The following is a 15252-nucleotide window of genomic DNA, read 5'->3' as shown; positions in this document are numbered from 1 at the left end:
TATTTTCTTTGGCTCCAAAATCACTGCAGATGGTGACTACAGCCATGAAATTAAAAGATGATTGCTCCTTGGAAGGAAAGTTATGACCAATGTAGACAGCATATTAGAAAGCAGAGAAATTAGCTTGCCAACAAAGGTCCATCTAGTCAAAGCTATGGTTTTTCCAGTAGTCATGTATGGAAGTGAGAGTTGGACTATAAGGAAAGCTGAGTGCCAAAAAATTGATGCTTTTGAAATGTGGTGTTGGAGAAGACTCTTGCGAGTCCCTTGGACTGCAAGGAGATCCAACAAGTCCATCCTAAAGGAAATCAATCCTGAATATTCATTGGAAAAACTGATGCTAAAGCTGAAGCTCCAATCCTTTGGCCACGTGATGGGAAGAACTGACTCATTTGAAAAGGCCCTGATGCTAGGAAAGATTGAAGGCAGGAGGAGAGTGGATGACAGAGAATGAGATGGTTGGATGGCATCACCAACTCAATGGACATGAGTTTGAGTAAACTCCAGGTGTTGGCAATGGACAGGGAGGCCTGGCATGCTGCAGTCCATGGGGTCGCAAAAAGTCAGACAAAACTGAGCAACTAAACTGAACTGAACTGAATCGTTAATTATATAATGATGAGATTGACTGAACAATTATTGACCATATATTAGACTAGAAACCTCCACATAATTTTTTCATTGTCTAATATGAAGCTTGTGCTGTGCTTAGTTGCTCGCTCATGTACAACTCTTTCAACCCCATGGACTATATTACACCAGGCTCCTAGTCCATGGGATTCTCTAGGGAAGAAAACTGGAGTGGATTGCCATGTCCTCTTCCCAATGGATCTTTCCAACCCAGGGATTGAACTCAGGTCTCCCGCATTGCAGGCAGATTCTTTATCATCTGAGGCACCAGGGAAGCCCATATGTTAGACTAGAAACTTCCACACAATTTTTTTTTCATTTTTCTAATATGAAGCTTGATTTTGATCAAACATCAGTTGAAATAATTAACTATCTTACAATATAGGCATACAAACATACAGTGAAGTGAAACTCACTCAGTCATGTCTGACTGTTTGTGATCCCATGGACTGTATAGTCTTATATAGTCCAGGCCAGAATTCTCCAGGCCAGAACACTAGAGTGGATAGCCTTTCCCTTCTCCAGGGGTTCTTCCTAACTCAGGGATCAAAGCCAGATCTCCCGCATTGCAGGCAAGTTGTTTACCCACTGAGCTATCAGGGAAGCCCCTGATACACACGCACACATATAGAGAATCACACAATTTAAGGGAGTAATTAATAAGATTTTTCAAAATATTATTTCTTAATAAAGAAAACTTCAAATGAAAATAAATTTGCCTTTTTACTTTTCTTACCACCATAATTATGTTGCTATCCAGACCTGACAGTGGTGATATCCTGAAAAGAATGCCAAAACCACACATTCTAACAAAGTGTTTTTTTGAGATTAATTATTTAATAGTTTCTGAATACCATGTGCAGTGTGCAAACAGACCCTTGCAGGGGTTAATCCTTGGACTTAGTTATATAACTTTTTAGAAAGATATCATAATGGAAATGATAACGATTTTATTTACTCTACTATCTTTATCAGTGGTTACTCATAAAAGAAGAATCTGTACACAAGTTAAATTGCTACAAATATGGGAAGAGTCAGGGAAATCAAGATGTATTGATACTATGGGATGTTGTAAAGCTAGAAGTATTGAATTCTCCTTTAGAAATGTGAGAAAACAATCAGAAAACAGATGAAAAACCTCACAGGAGCTCTAGAAATGAATAAAATCTACAGGAAACATTAAACACACTATCAGGAAACATTAAACACACTATCAGGAAAATTCCAGAACAGAGCAGAAGGTCATTTCATCATGTTTTTACTCCCACTTACCTCTCCTCTGACTTCTACACTGCAGTCTTGATCTGTAAAGGGTGGCAGTTCAGTTTCCTGTTGCCTCCAGCAAACCAGATTGATCACAAAAACCTTAATGCAATGTTCTGACCTATTTGGATGTTGCCTGGAGACTGGTGTCTGTTTTTCATAAACCTAAGCTTAAACTAAAGAGCAGCTGGAGTGGCTTATCACTGTTGCAGGGAGACTATATATATATATATATATATATATATATATATATATATATATATATATATATATATATGGGGCCAGGGACAAGGAATTAAGGGTGGAGACATAGACTAGAGCATATAAAACCTTGAATAGAAACAGGGTGTGGATTTAGGGGACAGAGGACATTCAAAAACAACCATATATTCAGGAGAATCAAAGAGGCACACCTACTCTAGGCAAGATGCTGACTCAGAAATGAACTCAGTGCCCTTAGCTTAACTATTGGGGTAATCCAAGGACTAAAGCATGCCAAGTTAACTAGTGAAAGCCAGTCAGGACATGGCACAAATCTACAAAGAGTGGGTATTTTGTCCTTGTTTCAAGTGCCCAGTTGTAAACACACTCACACCCCATACACATAAAACTCAATATGCATCAAAGACTGACACATACAAGACACAAATATGGAAGTCTTAGAAGAGAAACTAGAGGGAAAACTTCATGGCATTAGATTTGGATATGTCACCAATATATTATGGCATCCATAAGTGATGGTACCAATAAGTGATGGCATCCAGTTTCATCACTTCATGGCAAATAGATGGGGAAGCAATGGAAATAGTGACAGACTTTATTTTCTAGGGCTCCAAAACCCTGCAGATGGTGGCTGAATCCTTAAATTAAAAAATGCTTACTCCTTGGAAGAAAAGCTGGACCAACCTAGACAGCATATTAAAAAAGCAGAGACATTACTTTGCTGACAAAGTTTCATCTAGTCAAAGCTATGTTTTTTACAGTAGTCATGTGTGGATGTGAGAGTTAGACTGTGAAGAAAGCTGAGCGCTGAAGAATCGATGCTTTTGAACTGTGGTGCTGGAGAAGACTCTTAAGAGTCCATTGGACTGCAAGGAGATCCAACCAGTCCATTCTAAAGATCAGTCCTGGGTGTTCTTTGGAAGGAATGATGCTAAAGCTGAAACTCCAATACTTTGGCCACCTCATACCAAGAGTTGACTCACTGGAAAAGACTCTGACGCTGGGAGGGATTGGGGGCAGGAGGAGAAGGGGACGACAGAGGATGAGATGGCTGGATGGCATCACTGACTCGATGGACATGAGTTTGAGTGAACTCTGGGTGTTGGTGATGGAGAGGGAGGCCTGGCATGCTGCAATTCATGGGCTCACAAAGAGTTGGACACACTGAGCAACTGAACTAACTAACTAACTAGGTTGGTCATAGCTTTTCTTCCAGGGAGCAAGCATCTTTTCATTTCATGGCTGTAGTCACCATTTGCAGTGATTTTGGAGCCCAAGAAAATAAAGTCTGACACTGTTTCCACTGTTTCTCCATCTATTTGCCATGAAGTGATGGGACCGGATGCCATGATATTAGTTTTCTGAATGTTGAGCTTTAAGACAACTTTTTCACTCTCCTCTTTCACTTTCATCAAGAGGTTTTTTAGTTCCTCTTCATTTTCTGCCACAAAGGAGGTATCATCTGCACACCTGAGGTTAATGATATTTCTCCCATCAATCTTGATTCATCTTGTGCTTCCTCCAGCCCAGCATTTCTCATGATGTACTCTGTGTATAAGTTAAAAAAGCAGGGTGACAATATACAGCCTTGACATACTCCTTTTCCTATTTGGAACCAGTCTCTTGGTCCATGTGCAGTTCTAACTCTTGCTTCCTGACTTGCATATAGGTTTCTCAAGAGGCAGATCAGGTGGGCTGTTATTTCCATCTCTTTCAGAATTTTCCACAGTTTATTGTGATCCACACAGACAAAGGCTTTGGCATAGTCAATAAAGCAGAAATAGATGCTTTTCTGGAACTCTCTTCATTTTTCATGATCCAGTGGATGTTGGCAATTTGATCTCTGGTTCCTCTGCCTTTCCTAAAACCACCTTGAACATCTGGAAGTTCACGGTTCACATATTGCTGAAGCCTGCCTTGGAGAATTTTGAGCATTCCTTTACTAGCGTGTGAGATGAGTGCAATTGTGCGGTAGTTTGAGCATTCTTTGGCATTGCCTTTCTTTGGGATTGGAATGAAAACTGTCCTTTTCCAGTCCTGTGGCTACTGCTGTTTTCCAAATTTGCTGGCGTACTGAGTGCAGCACTTTCACAGCACCATCTTTCAGGATTTGAAATAGCTCCACTGGAATTCCATCACCTCCATTAGCTTTGTTCATAGTGATGCTTTCAAAGGCCCACTTGACTTCACATTCTAGGATGTCTGGCTCTAGGGTAGTGATCATACCATCGTGATTATCTTGGTCATGAAGATCTTTTTTGTACAGTTCTTCTGTGTATTCTTGCCACCTCTTCTTAATATCTTCTGCTTCTGTTAGGTCCAGACCATTTCTGTCCTTTATCGAGCCCATCTTTGCATGAAATTTTCCCTTGGTATCTCTAATTTTCTTGAAGAGATCTCCTGTCTTTCCTGTTCTGTTCTTTTCCTCTATTTATTTGCATTGATCGCTGAGGAAGGCTTTCTTATCTCTCCTTACTATTCTTTGGAGCTCTGCATTCAGATGCTTATATCTTTCCTTTTCTCCTTTGCTTTTCACTTCTCTTCTTTTCACAGCTATTTGGAAGGCCTCTCCAGACAGCCATCTTGCTTTTTTTCATTTTTTTTCCATGAGGATGGTCTTGATCCCTCTGTCCTGTACAACGCCTCCGTCCATAATTCATCAGACACTATATCTATAAGGTCTAGCCCCTTAAATCTATTTCTCACTTCCACTGTATAATCATAAGGGACTTGATTTAGGTCATACCTGAATGGTCTAGTGGTTTTCCCTACTTTCTTCAGTTTCAGTCTGAATTTGGCAATAAGGAATTCATGATCTGAGCCACAGTCAGCTCCTGGTCTTGTTTTTGTTGACTGTATAGAGTTTCTCCATCTTTGGCTGCAAAGAATATAGTCACTCTGATTTCGGTGTTGACCGTCTGGTGATGTCCGTGTATACAGTCTTCTCTTGTGTTGTTGGAAGAGGATGTTTGCTATGACGAGTGCATTCTCTTGGCAAAACTTTATTATTCTTTGCCCTGCTTCATTCCGTATTCCAAGGCCAAATTTGCTTGTTACCCCAGGTGTTTCTTGACTTCCTACTTTTGCATTCCAGTCCCCTATAATAAAAACTACATCTGTTTTTGATGTTAGTTCTAAAAGGTCTTGTATGTCTTCATAGAACCGTTCAACTTCAGCTTTTTCAGCATTACTGGTTGGGGCATAAGCTTGGATTACTGTGATATTGAATGGTTTTCCTTGGAAATGAACAGAGATCATTCTGTCATTTTTGAGATTGCATCCAAGTACTGCATTTCAGACTCTTTTGTTGACCATGATGGCTACTCCATTTCTTCTAAGGGATTCCTGCCCACAGTAGTAGATATAATGGTCATCTGAGTTAAATTCACCCATTCTTGTCCATTTTAGTTCGCTTATTCCTAGAATGTCAATGTTCACTCTTGCCATCTCCTGTTTAACCACTTCCAATTTGCCTTGATTCATGGACCTGACATTCCAGGTTCTTATGCAATATTGCTCTTTACAGCATCAGACCTTGCTTCTACCACCATTCACATCCACAACTGGGTATTGCTTTGCTTTGGCTCCATCTCTTTATTTTTTTGGAGTTATTTCTCCACTGATCTCCATTAGCAATTTGGGCACCTACCTACCTGGGGATTTCCTCTTCAGTATCCTATCATTTTGCCTTTTCATACTGTTCATGTGGTTCTCAAAGCAAGAATACTGAAGTGGCTTGCCATTCTCCAGTGGACCACATTCTGTCAGACCTCTCCACCATGACCAGCCCGTCTTGGCTGGCCCCACAGGACATGGCTTAGTTTCATTGAGTTAGACAAGGCTGTGGTCCATGTGATCAGACTGGCTAGTTTTCTGTGATTATGGTTTCAGTGTCTGCCCTTTGATGCCCTCTCGCAACACCTACCCAGTCTTACTTGGGTTTCTCTTACCTTGGACATGGGATATCTCTTCACAGCTTCTCCAGTGATGCACAGCCATTGCTCCTTACCTTGGACGAGGGGTATCTCCTCAAGGAACCCCTTCCTGACCTTGAACGTGGAGTAGCTCCTCTTGGCCCTCCTGTGCCCATGCAGCAGCAACTCCTTGGAGGTGGGGTTGCTCTTCTCAGCTGCAGCCCCTGACCTCGGGCGTGGGGTAGCTCAATGGATAGTCATAAATGAAGAAGCTGTACACAAGTTATATTGTAACAAATAGGGGAAGAGTTAGGGAGAACAAGATGCATTGATACAATGGGATGTTGTGAAGTCAAATAAAATTTAACACATGGAGTGATGTCAGCAAAATGGTGAGCTAGGAAGTGTTGAATTCTCCCTTATAAATGTGAGAAAACAATCAGAAACCAGATGAAAAACCTCACAGGAGCTCTGGAAACAGTCAAATAGTCAAAATCTACAGGAACACATTGAACACTCAATCAGGAGAATTCCAGAACCTAGAGGAAGGACGTTTTACCGTGTTTTTCCTCACACTTACCTCTCCCCTGACTTGAAGAGTGAAGTCTTGATCTATAATGGGTGGCAGCTCTGTTCCCAGCTGCCTCCAGCACACAAGACTGATCACAAAAACTTTAATGCAATGTTCCAACCTGTTTGGGGCTATGTATGTTTCACCTAAGGCTAGGGTTAAAGTGAAGAGCAGCCGAAATAGCTCATTACTGTTGCAAAGGAGACTAGATATATATGGGGCCAGGGACAAGGGAGTAAGAGTGGAGATATAGATGAGAACATATAAAACCCTGAGTAGAACTGGGGTGTGGATTATGGGGAGAGAGGACATTTAAAAACAGCCATATATTCAGGACAATCAAAGAGGCACACCTACTCCAGGCAAGATGCTGACTCAGAAATGAACTCAGTGCCCTCAGCTTGACTATTGGGCTAATCCCAGGACTAAAGTATGCCAAGTTAACTAGTGAAGGCCAGTCAGGACATGGCACAAATCTGCAAAGAGTGGGTATTTTGCACTTGTTTTAGATGCCCAATTGTGAACACACTCACTCCCCACACACATAAACCTCACTATGCTCAAAGACTTACACATACAAGACACAAATATAGAACTTTTAGAAGGCAAACTAGAAGAGAAGATTCATGACACTAGATTTGGATATGTCATGAAAGCACAGGCAACAGAAGAAAAAAATAGGTAAATCAGTATTCATCAAAACTCAAAATGTTTTTGCATCAAAGGAAACTATTAATACAAAAGTTGTGAAAAGGCAATCCACAGAAAGGGAAAAAAAAACTACAATTTACTTTTATGATAAAGCTTAATGGAGTGGAACTTCCTGGAAACAGCCTAAAACTTTATCTCAAATCACTTGGCTCAACTGCCAAGTTCTCTTGGTGACCTTTACTCTTTAATGCTTTCAGTTCAGTTCAGTTCTGTCCCTCAGTCATGTCTGACTCTTTGCGACCCTATGGACTGCAGCACACCAGACTTCCCTGTCCATCATCAACTCCCAGAGTCTACTCAAACTCATGTCCATCGAGTTGGTGATGCCATCCAACCTTCTCATCCTCTGTCATCCTCTTAGCCCTCCGCCTTCATCTTTCCCAGCATCAGAGTCTTTTCCAATGAGTCAGTTCTTCACATCGGGTGGCTCAAGTATTGGAGTTTTAGCTTCAGCATCAGTCCTTCCAATGAATACTCAAGACTGATTTCCTTTTGGATGGACTGCTTGGATCCCTTTGCTGTCTGTTTTCATAATTAACCGTCTGATTATCCCTATCTACTGAAGAAAAATGTAGTTTTTCTGTTTCTTCACTTTTTCTGAGTTTGTGATGACTACCACCATTTCTCTTCCCCACTGAATTTAAAGCATTTTCTAAGAGCATTTGGATTTACACCTTGAACTAGTCCTAGTGTTTCCCCACCAGCAGACATGGACATGGTAGAAATTGTCACAATCTCTATGTGAACAGCTGACACTCAGGAATGGAAACACGTTGTTCCACAAACATCACACCAAGCACTCTGGTATATTCTCTCCCTCCAGTAGCCACTTCTGTTTCTCTTGGACTCTCGTTTTCTACACAGTGCATCCCAAACCATAGTAACTGTGTGGACAGGATGATGGTAAGCTCCAGGTGATGGTGGCCCTGGTGCTTTGGTCATGTTCCCTGGCTCCTGCTTCTGTTCCCTCCCCGCCACGTCTCAGAACCACTACCTGTTCTTCTTCATCTTTGTATTCTTGCACTTACTGGATCTCAGGGTTTGTGGGAACTTGAAGACCAGTCACAACCAGAGGATAAGTGTGATCAGATCACAACAGGAATAAAGTGCTACATCAATAAACATCTTTATTATAGAAGGAGCTGATAATAATGTAAAAGAAATCTCAGATTTGCAAGGAAGTGTTCAAGGAGCTCTTGTTCAGTTCAGTTCAGCTCAGTCCCTCAGTTGTGTCTGACTCTTTGTGACCCCATTGACTGCAGCACACCAGGCTTTCCTATCCATCACCAACTCCCAGAGCTTGCTCAAACTCATGTCCATAGAGTAGGTGATGCCATCCAGCCATCTTATCCTGTTGTCTCCTTCTCCTCCTGCCTTCACAGAATAAGTGTGATCAGATCACAACAGGAATAAAGTGTTACATCAGTAAACATCTTTATTATAGAAGGAGTTGATAATAATGTATAAGAAATGCTCAGATTCACAAGCAAGAGTTAAAAAAGCTTTTCTTTGGTAACGTGCATTTCAACATCTGCTGAATGTTCATCCAATCCATCTTCAATGAGAACAGTTTCTTCATGCCCTGGAGCAAGCACGCCTATTGTTCTTGTTCTGGTAACTAGAAAATTCTCCTCAATATAGTGTTCATGATTTCCACCCACAAATTCAGATGAATAAGAAGAAAACACAGTTATTCGTTCTTCTTGAAATAGATCTTTCTTAGAAAATGGTAGCTGAAGAACATACTCTAGTCTAGATACAGAACCAAGACTTGGGAGTACCCCCATTATCAGGGACTAGCTCCACAGAGATACCCATTGTCCCAAGTCCTTTGTGCATTCAGGCCCAGCTGCCTGCATGGTGATCAGCCCAACTTCAGAAGGACAAGAGAGGGTTACTGCTTCAAGGTCTCAATGTCTAATTGTTGATACAAAACAGAAACAAGAAAAAAATCTTAATACAATTGCCTATATGAGTGTTTGGATAGAAGACAAATTTGGACCATGCTGGGAGAAAAGATCCCACATCAAGTCACAAAAAGTCTCTCTCAGGCAGTATCTCGAAGGTTTCATGTCTGAATTTTGGCATTCACAGTAGAAACATATCAAGGACTACTCCTCAAATATACAGAAATTCAAGATCATTCATCTTATTATTTGGTCACAAACTTTTTAAGTTGCTTTCAGTCAAGCCTGTGTTCTCATCTCTAAAGCCTCTTTAGTTTCCCTTTTGGGGGAGAACCCTGACCTGGTGGACACAACACATTTAAGGTACACAACACGTCTAGTGAATCCAAGGAAGAGAGCTCGTTACTCACCACCCAGGTAACACTAGATTTACTTTCACATGTATGCAGACGTGGCTTTGGCAAACTGATGCAAAACTGCTCTTGCAATTCTTATTCAGTTCCAGGGTCAAAGACACAAAGCCCGCCCCTATTAAGAAAAATTCACTCATCCATTCGCTATAGCCCAGAACTATGGCAACATTTTCTTTTTTATGAATTAAAAAAAAATTTTTAGGGAGAAATTTTTGGAGGAAAAATTGCTTTATAATGTTGTTTAGGTTTCTGCCATACAACAACGTGATTCACTAATAATTATATTTTCTTAATTGATAAGATTTGAACTTATATCAACCTGTGCTTCATTTTTATGTTTATTTAGAAATTAGAACAGTCAGAATGCAGTATGACTGGAGCAAAAGTTAGAACACAAGAATGGTTAGACAATAGTGTATTGCATTGGGGATGTTAGATTCCTTATGAGGAAAGAAGCAGGTAATAACTCATTAAATACACAGGTAGGTGTTGTTAGACATCTCCAAAGGAAAAAAAAAAAAAAAAAAAAAAAAAACAACAACAACAACTCAAACTCTAAAAGGTCTTCCCAATGGGAGGAAAGGATCTTTAGGCATTTGGGATGGACACATACACACTGCAATATTTAAAAGAGGTGACTGACAAGGACCTACTGTATAGCACAAGAAACTCTACTCTATGTTATGTGGCAGCCTGGATAGGAGAAGTTTTGGGGGGAAATGGATACAAGAATATATATGGCTGAGTCCCTTTGCTGTCTGCCTGAAATCATCACAACATTGTTAACTGGCTATACTCTAATATAAAAAAAGTTTAAAAATAAATAAATAAAAGGGTCTTCCCAAATATCAGTCTACAGAATAGCTGCATTCAACTTACTGCTGAAATTTTTATAAAAATGCAAAATCCTGGGCCCACATTGGGATTTAGGAGAAAACAAAGAGGAAGTTGGTCTGACTCCCTGTCAGTAAAAATCCAGTTTTTGGATTTGGCTGCAGGGTGGACTTGAACTGGAGAAGACAGAGATGGGAGGGAACCATGCTCCCCACCACCGAGGACCCCTTCAGCAAGGAAATGATCCCCCTTTTCCTTTCATTGATGTCCCATAAGTACACTCTGGTTGACTCTGCTCTTAAAATATATTCCAATTCTAACAATTTCTGACTGCCTTTACTACTCGCTCATTCCATGGTCCAGGTCAATATCATCTCTCACCTGAATTTTTGTAGAGCCCTAAAAGAGGACTCTTTTTCCTCCTTTTCTCCCCACAATGTAACACCTGTGCTTAGTTACTCAGTCATATCTGACCCTTTTCTACCCTATGGACTGTAGCCTGCCAGGCTCCTCTGTCCATGGATATTCCAGGCAAGAATACTAGAGTGGATTGCCATTTCCTCCTTCAGGGAATATTCCTGACTCAGGGATTGAACCCATGTCTCCTGTGTGTCCTGAATTGGTGGGCAGATTCTTTACTACTCTGCCACCTGGGAGGCCCGCCAGAAATTATTCCATATCCCCAGTATGACATAAAATGTAGAAATGATATTTTGGAAATGATATTTTGGAATAGCATTTACCTTGGAGAACCTATGGAAAGGTGCATGTAAGAATTATAAATGCATGCAAGAATGTATTATGTGCCAGAATAGTATGGACTGAAATGCAAATGCTTTTTTTCCCTCAGGGAAGTCATTAAGAATAAAAGCCAATAGGTTATTGTGACTTGGTGCCAATTTTATGGCTGTTTGGGAAAAAAAGCAGAACCTCTCTTTTCTTAAAAACACCAGTTGAGATACCCTGAGCAAAGTCCAGATAGAGTGGGTATGTGGATATGCCTTTGATCTGGAAAAAAAGGAAAAGGAAAAATACATACAGATACACAGATACATACACACACACACACACACACACACACACACACACACACTCACACTGATCTTCCACTTAGTTTCTCTAGCCTGTCATACAATCAGGAAATCATAGAACATAAGAACTGGAAGAGATGATTCAGCTATCTGAGTTATCAACCCTATCTATAATAGTTCCTCTAAGGGTTATCAAATGTTTGCATGACAGAGATAATGAGATACTCTTTTTCATTGCTGTAGAACTAATTCGGGTCATCTGGGATGCCTTGTATTATGATGAAAAAAACACAGATTTTGGAAGCAGAATCAGTACAGTTCAGTGACTCAGTCATGTCCAACCCTTTGCAGTCCCATGGACTGCAGCAGGCAGCACTGTAATAGCTGGAGTGATTTCTTTTTTTTAACTTCTGATCATGTAACTACCCTGTTCGAAACCTGTAATATTGTTGTCCATTTCTCTCAGCCTGAAGTCCTTTCAAGAGCCTACATGACACAGACCCCCTAGCCTCACTAGCTTTCTGACCTTATCTTCAGCTCCTTTCTCCCTCCCTCACTAAACTCCACCCACATAAGCCAGCTTGGTTGCCCTTAAATGTGACAGAGGCACTCCTCCTGGACTTAGGTTTTCTATTCTGTGCCTGATGTGTCCACTGTTTGCCTTCACTTTTGCTCAAGTGCATCCATCTCAGTGACATCTATTCTAACTCTCTTGTAAGAGCACTCAACCATTTCACCTCCCAGCATGACCCATTCCCCTCCCTGCTTTCTCTTTCCCCTTATCACCATTAGAAGTCATGAAGAATATAAGATTTTAATGTGACTTGCAGGCCTTCAAATCACCTTGCCCTGGGTTTCAGAGAATCGCTTCCTAGGTAGGTTGATAAAAAGTCCAGGTGTCCCCAAGAAGACAGGGGTCTGAAATTCTCAAGGAGGATGAAAGGACAAACTTTTTTTTTGTCTACATTCCTTCAGTTCAGGTCAGTTCAGCTCAGTCACTCAGTCATGTCAGACTCTGAGACCACATGAATTGCAGCACGCCAGGCCTCCCTGTCTGTCATCAACACCCGGAGTTCACTCAAACTCACGTCCATCCAGTCAGTGATGCCATCCAGCCATCTCATCCTCTGTCGTGCCCTTCTCCTCCTGCCCCCAATCTCTCCCAGCATCAGGGTCTTTTCAAATGAGTCAGCTCTTTGCATCAGGTGGCCAAAGTATTGGAGTTTCAGCCTGGGCATCATTCCTTCCAAAGAACACCCAGGACTGATCTCCTTTAGAATGGACTGGTTGGATGTCCTTGCAGACCAAGGGACTCTCAAGAGTCTTCTCCAGCACCACAGTTCAAAAGCATCAATTCTTCGGTGCTCAGCTTTCTTCACAGTCCAACACTCACATCCATACATGACTAATGGAAAAACCATAGTCTTAACTAGATGGACTTTTGTTGGCAAAGTAATGTCTCTGCTTTTCAATATGCTATCTAGGTTGGTCATAACTTTCCTTCCAAGGAGTAAGAGTCATTTAATTTCATGGCTGCAGTCACCATCTGCACTGATTTTGGAGCCCCAAAAAATAAAGTCCAACACTGTTTCCACTGTTTCCCCATATATTTCCCATGAAGTGATGGGACCAAATGCCATGATCTTCGTTTTCTGAGTGTTGAGCTTTAAGCCAACTTTTTCACTCTCCTCTTTCATTTTCATCAAGAGGTTTTTTAGTTTCTCTTCACTTTCTGCCATAAGGGTGGTGTCATCTGCATATCTGAGGTTATTGATATTTCTCCCAGCAATCTTGATTACAGCTTGTACTTCCTCCAGCCCAGCGTTTCTCATGATGTACTCTGCATAGAAGTTAAATAAGCAGGGTGACAACATTCAGCCTTGACATACTCCTTTTCCTAATTGGAACCAGTCTGTTGGTCCATGTCCAGTTCTAACTGTTGCTTCCTGATCTGCATACAGGTTTCTCAAGAGGTAGGTCAGGTGCTCTGGTATTCCCATCTCTTTCAGGATTTTCCACAGTTTATTGTGATCCAGAGTCAAAGGCTTGGGCATAGTCAATAAAGCAGATATAGATGTTTTTCTGGAACTCTCTTCCTTCTTCCATGATCCAACGGATGTTGGCAATTTGATCTCTGGTTCCTCTGCCTTTTCTAAAACCAGCTTGAACATCTGCAAGTTCACGGTTCACATATTGCTGAAGCCTGGCTTGGAGAATTATGAGCATTACTTTACTAGCATGTGAGATGACTGCAGTTGTGTGGTAGTTTGCGCATTCTTTGGCATTGCCTTTCTTTGGGATTGGAGTGAAAACTGACCTTTTCCAGTCCTGTGGCCACTCCTGAGTTTTCCACATTTGCTGGCATATTGACTGCAGCACTTTCATAACATCATCTTCCAGGATTTGAAGTAGCTCAACTGGAATTCCATCACTTCCACTAGCTTTGATCATACTGATGCTTTCTAAGGCCTACTTGACTTCACATTCCAGGATGTCTGGCTCTAGGTGAGTGATCACACCATCATGATTATCTGGGTCCTGAGGATCTTTTTGTTCTTCTGTGTATTCTTGCCACCTCTTCTTAATATCTTCTGCTTCTGTTAGGTCCATATCATTTCTGTCCTTTATCGAGCCCATCTTTGCATGAAATGTTCCCTTGGTATCTCTAATTTTCTTGAAGAGATCTCTAGTCTTTCCCACTCTGTTCTTTTCCTCTTTTTCTTTGCACTGATCACTGAGGAAGGCTTTCTTATACCTTCATGCTATTCTTTGGAACTCTGCATTCAGATTCTTATATCTTTCCTTTTCTCCTTTGCTTTTCACTTCTCTTCTTTTCACAGCTATTTGTAAGGCCTCCCCAAACAGCCGTTCTGCTTTTTTTTTTTTCATTTCTTTTCCATGGGGATGATCTTGATCCCTGTCTCCTGTACAATGTCACAAACCTCTGTCCATAGTTCATCAAGCATGCTATCTATCAGGTCTAGTTCCTTGAATCTATTTCTCACCAGCACTGTATAATCATAAGGGATTTGATTTAAGTCATACCTGAATGGAGAAGGCAATGGCAACCCAGCCCAGTACTCTTGCCTGGAGAATCCCATGGGCAGAGGAGCCTGGTAGGGTGCAGTCCATGGGGTCTCAAAGAGTCAGACCAGACTGAACGACTTCACTTTCATTTTCACTTCCATGCATTGGAGAAGGAAATGGCAACCCCCACCACTGTTCTTGCCTGGAGAATCTCAGGAAGGGCGGAGCCTGGTGGGCTGCCATCTATGTGGTCGCACAGAGTTGGACACGACTGAAGCAACTTAGCAGCAGCATACCTGAATGGTCTAGTGGTTTTCCCTACTTTCTTCAATTTAAGTCTGAATTGGCAATAAGGAGTTCATGATCTGAGCCACAGTCAGCTCCCAGTCTTCTTTTTGCTGACTCTATATAGCTTTTCCATCTTTGGCTGCAAAGAATATAATCAATCTGATTCCGGTGTTGACCATCTGATGATGTCCATGTGTAGAGTCTTCTCTTGTGTTGTTGGAAGAGGGTGTTTGCTATGACCAGCGCCTTCTCTTGGCAAAACTCTATTAGCCTTTGCCCTGCTTCATTCTGTATTCCAAGGCCAAATTTGCCTGTTGCCCCAGGTGTCTCTTGACTTCCTACTTTTGCATTCCAGTCCCCTATAATGAAAAGGACATCTGTTTTGTGTGTTAGTTCTAAAAGGTCTCGTAGGCCTTCATAGAACTGTTCAACTTCAGCTTC

Source organism: Capricornis sumatraensis, chromosome 15, assembly GCF_032405125.1.
Source record: "Capricornis sumatraensis isolate serow.1 chromosome 15, serow.2, whole genome shotgun sequence".
NCBI classification, from domain to species: domain Eukaryota; kingdom Metazoa; phylum Chordata; class Mammalia; order Artiodactyla; family Bovidae; genus Capricornis; species Capricornis sumatraensis.
Note: the sequence above shows the minus strand (reverse complement) of the source record.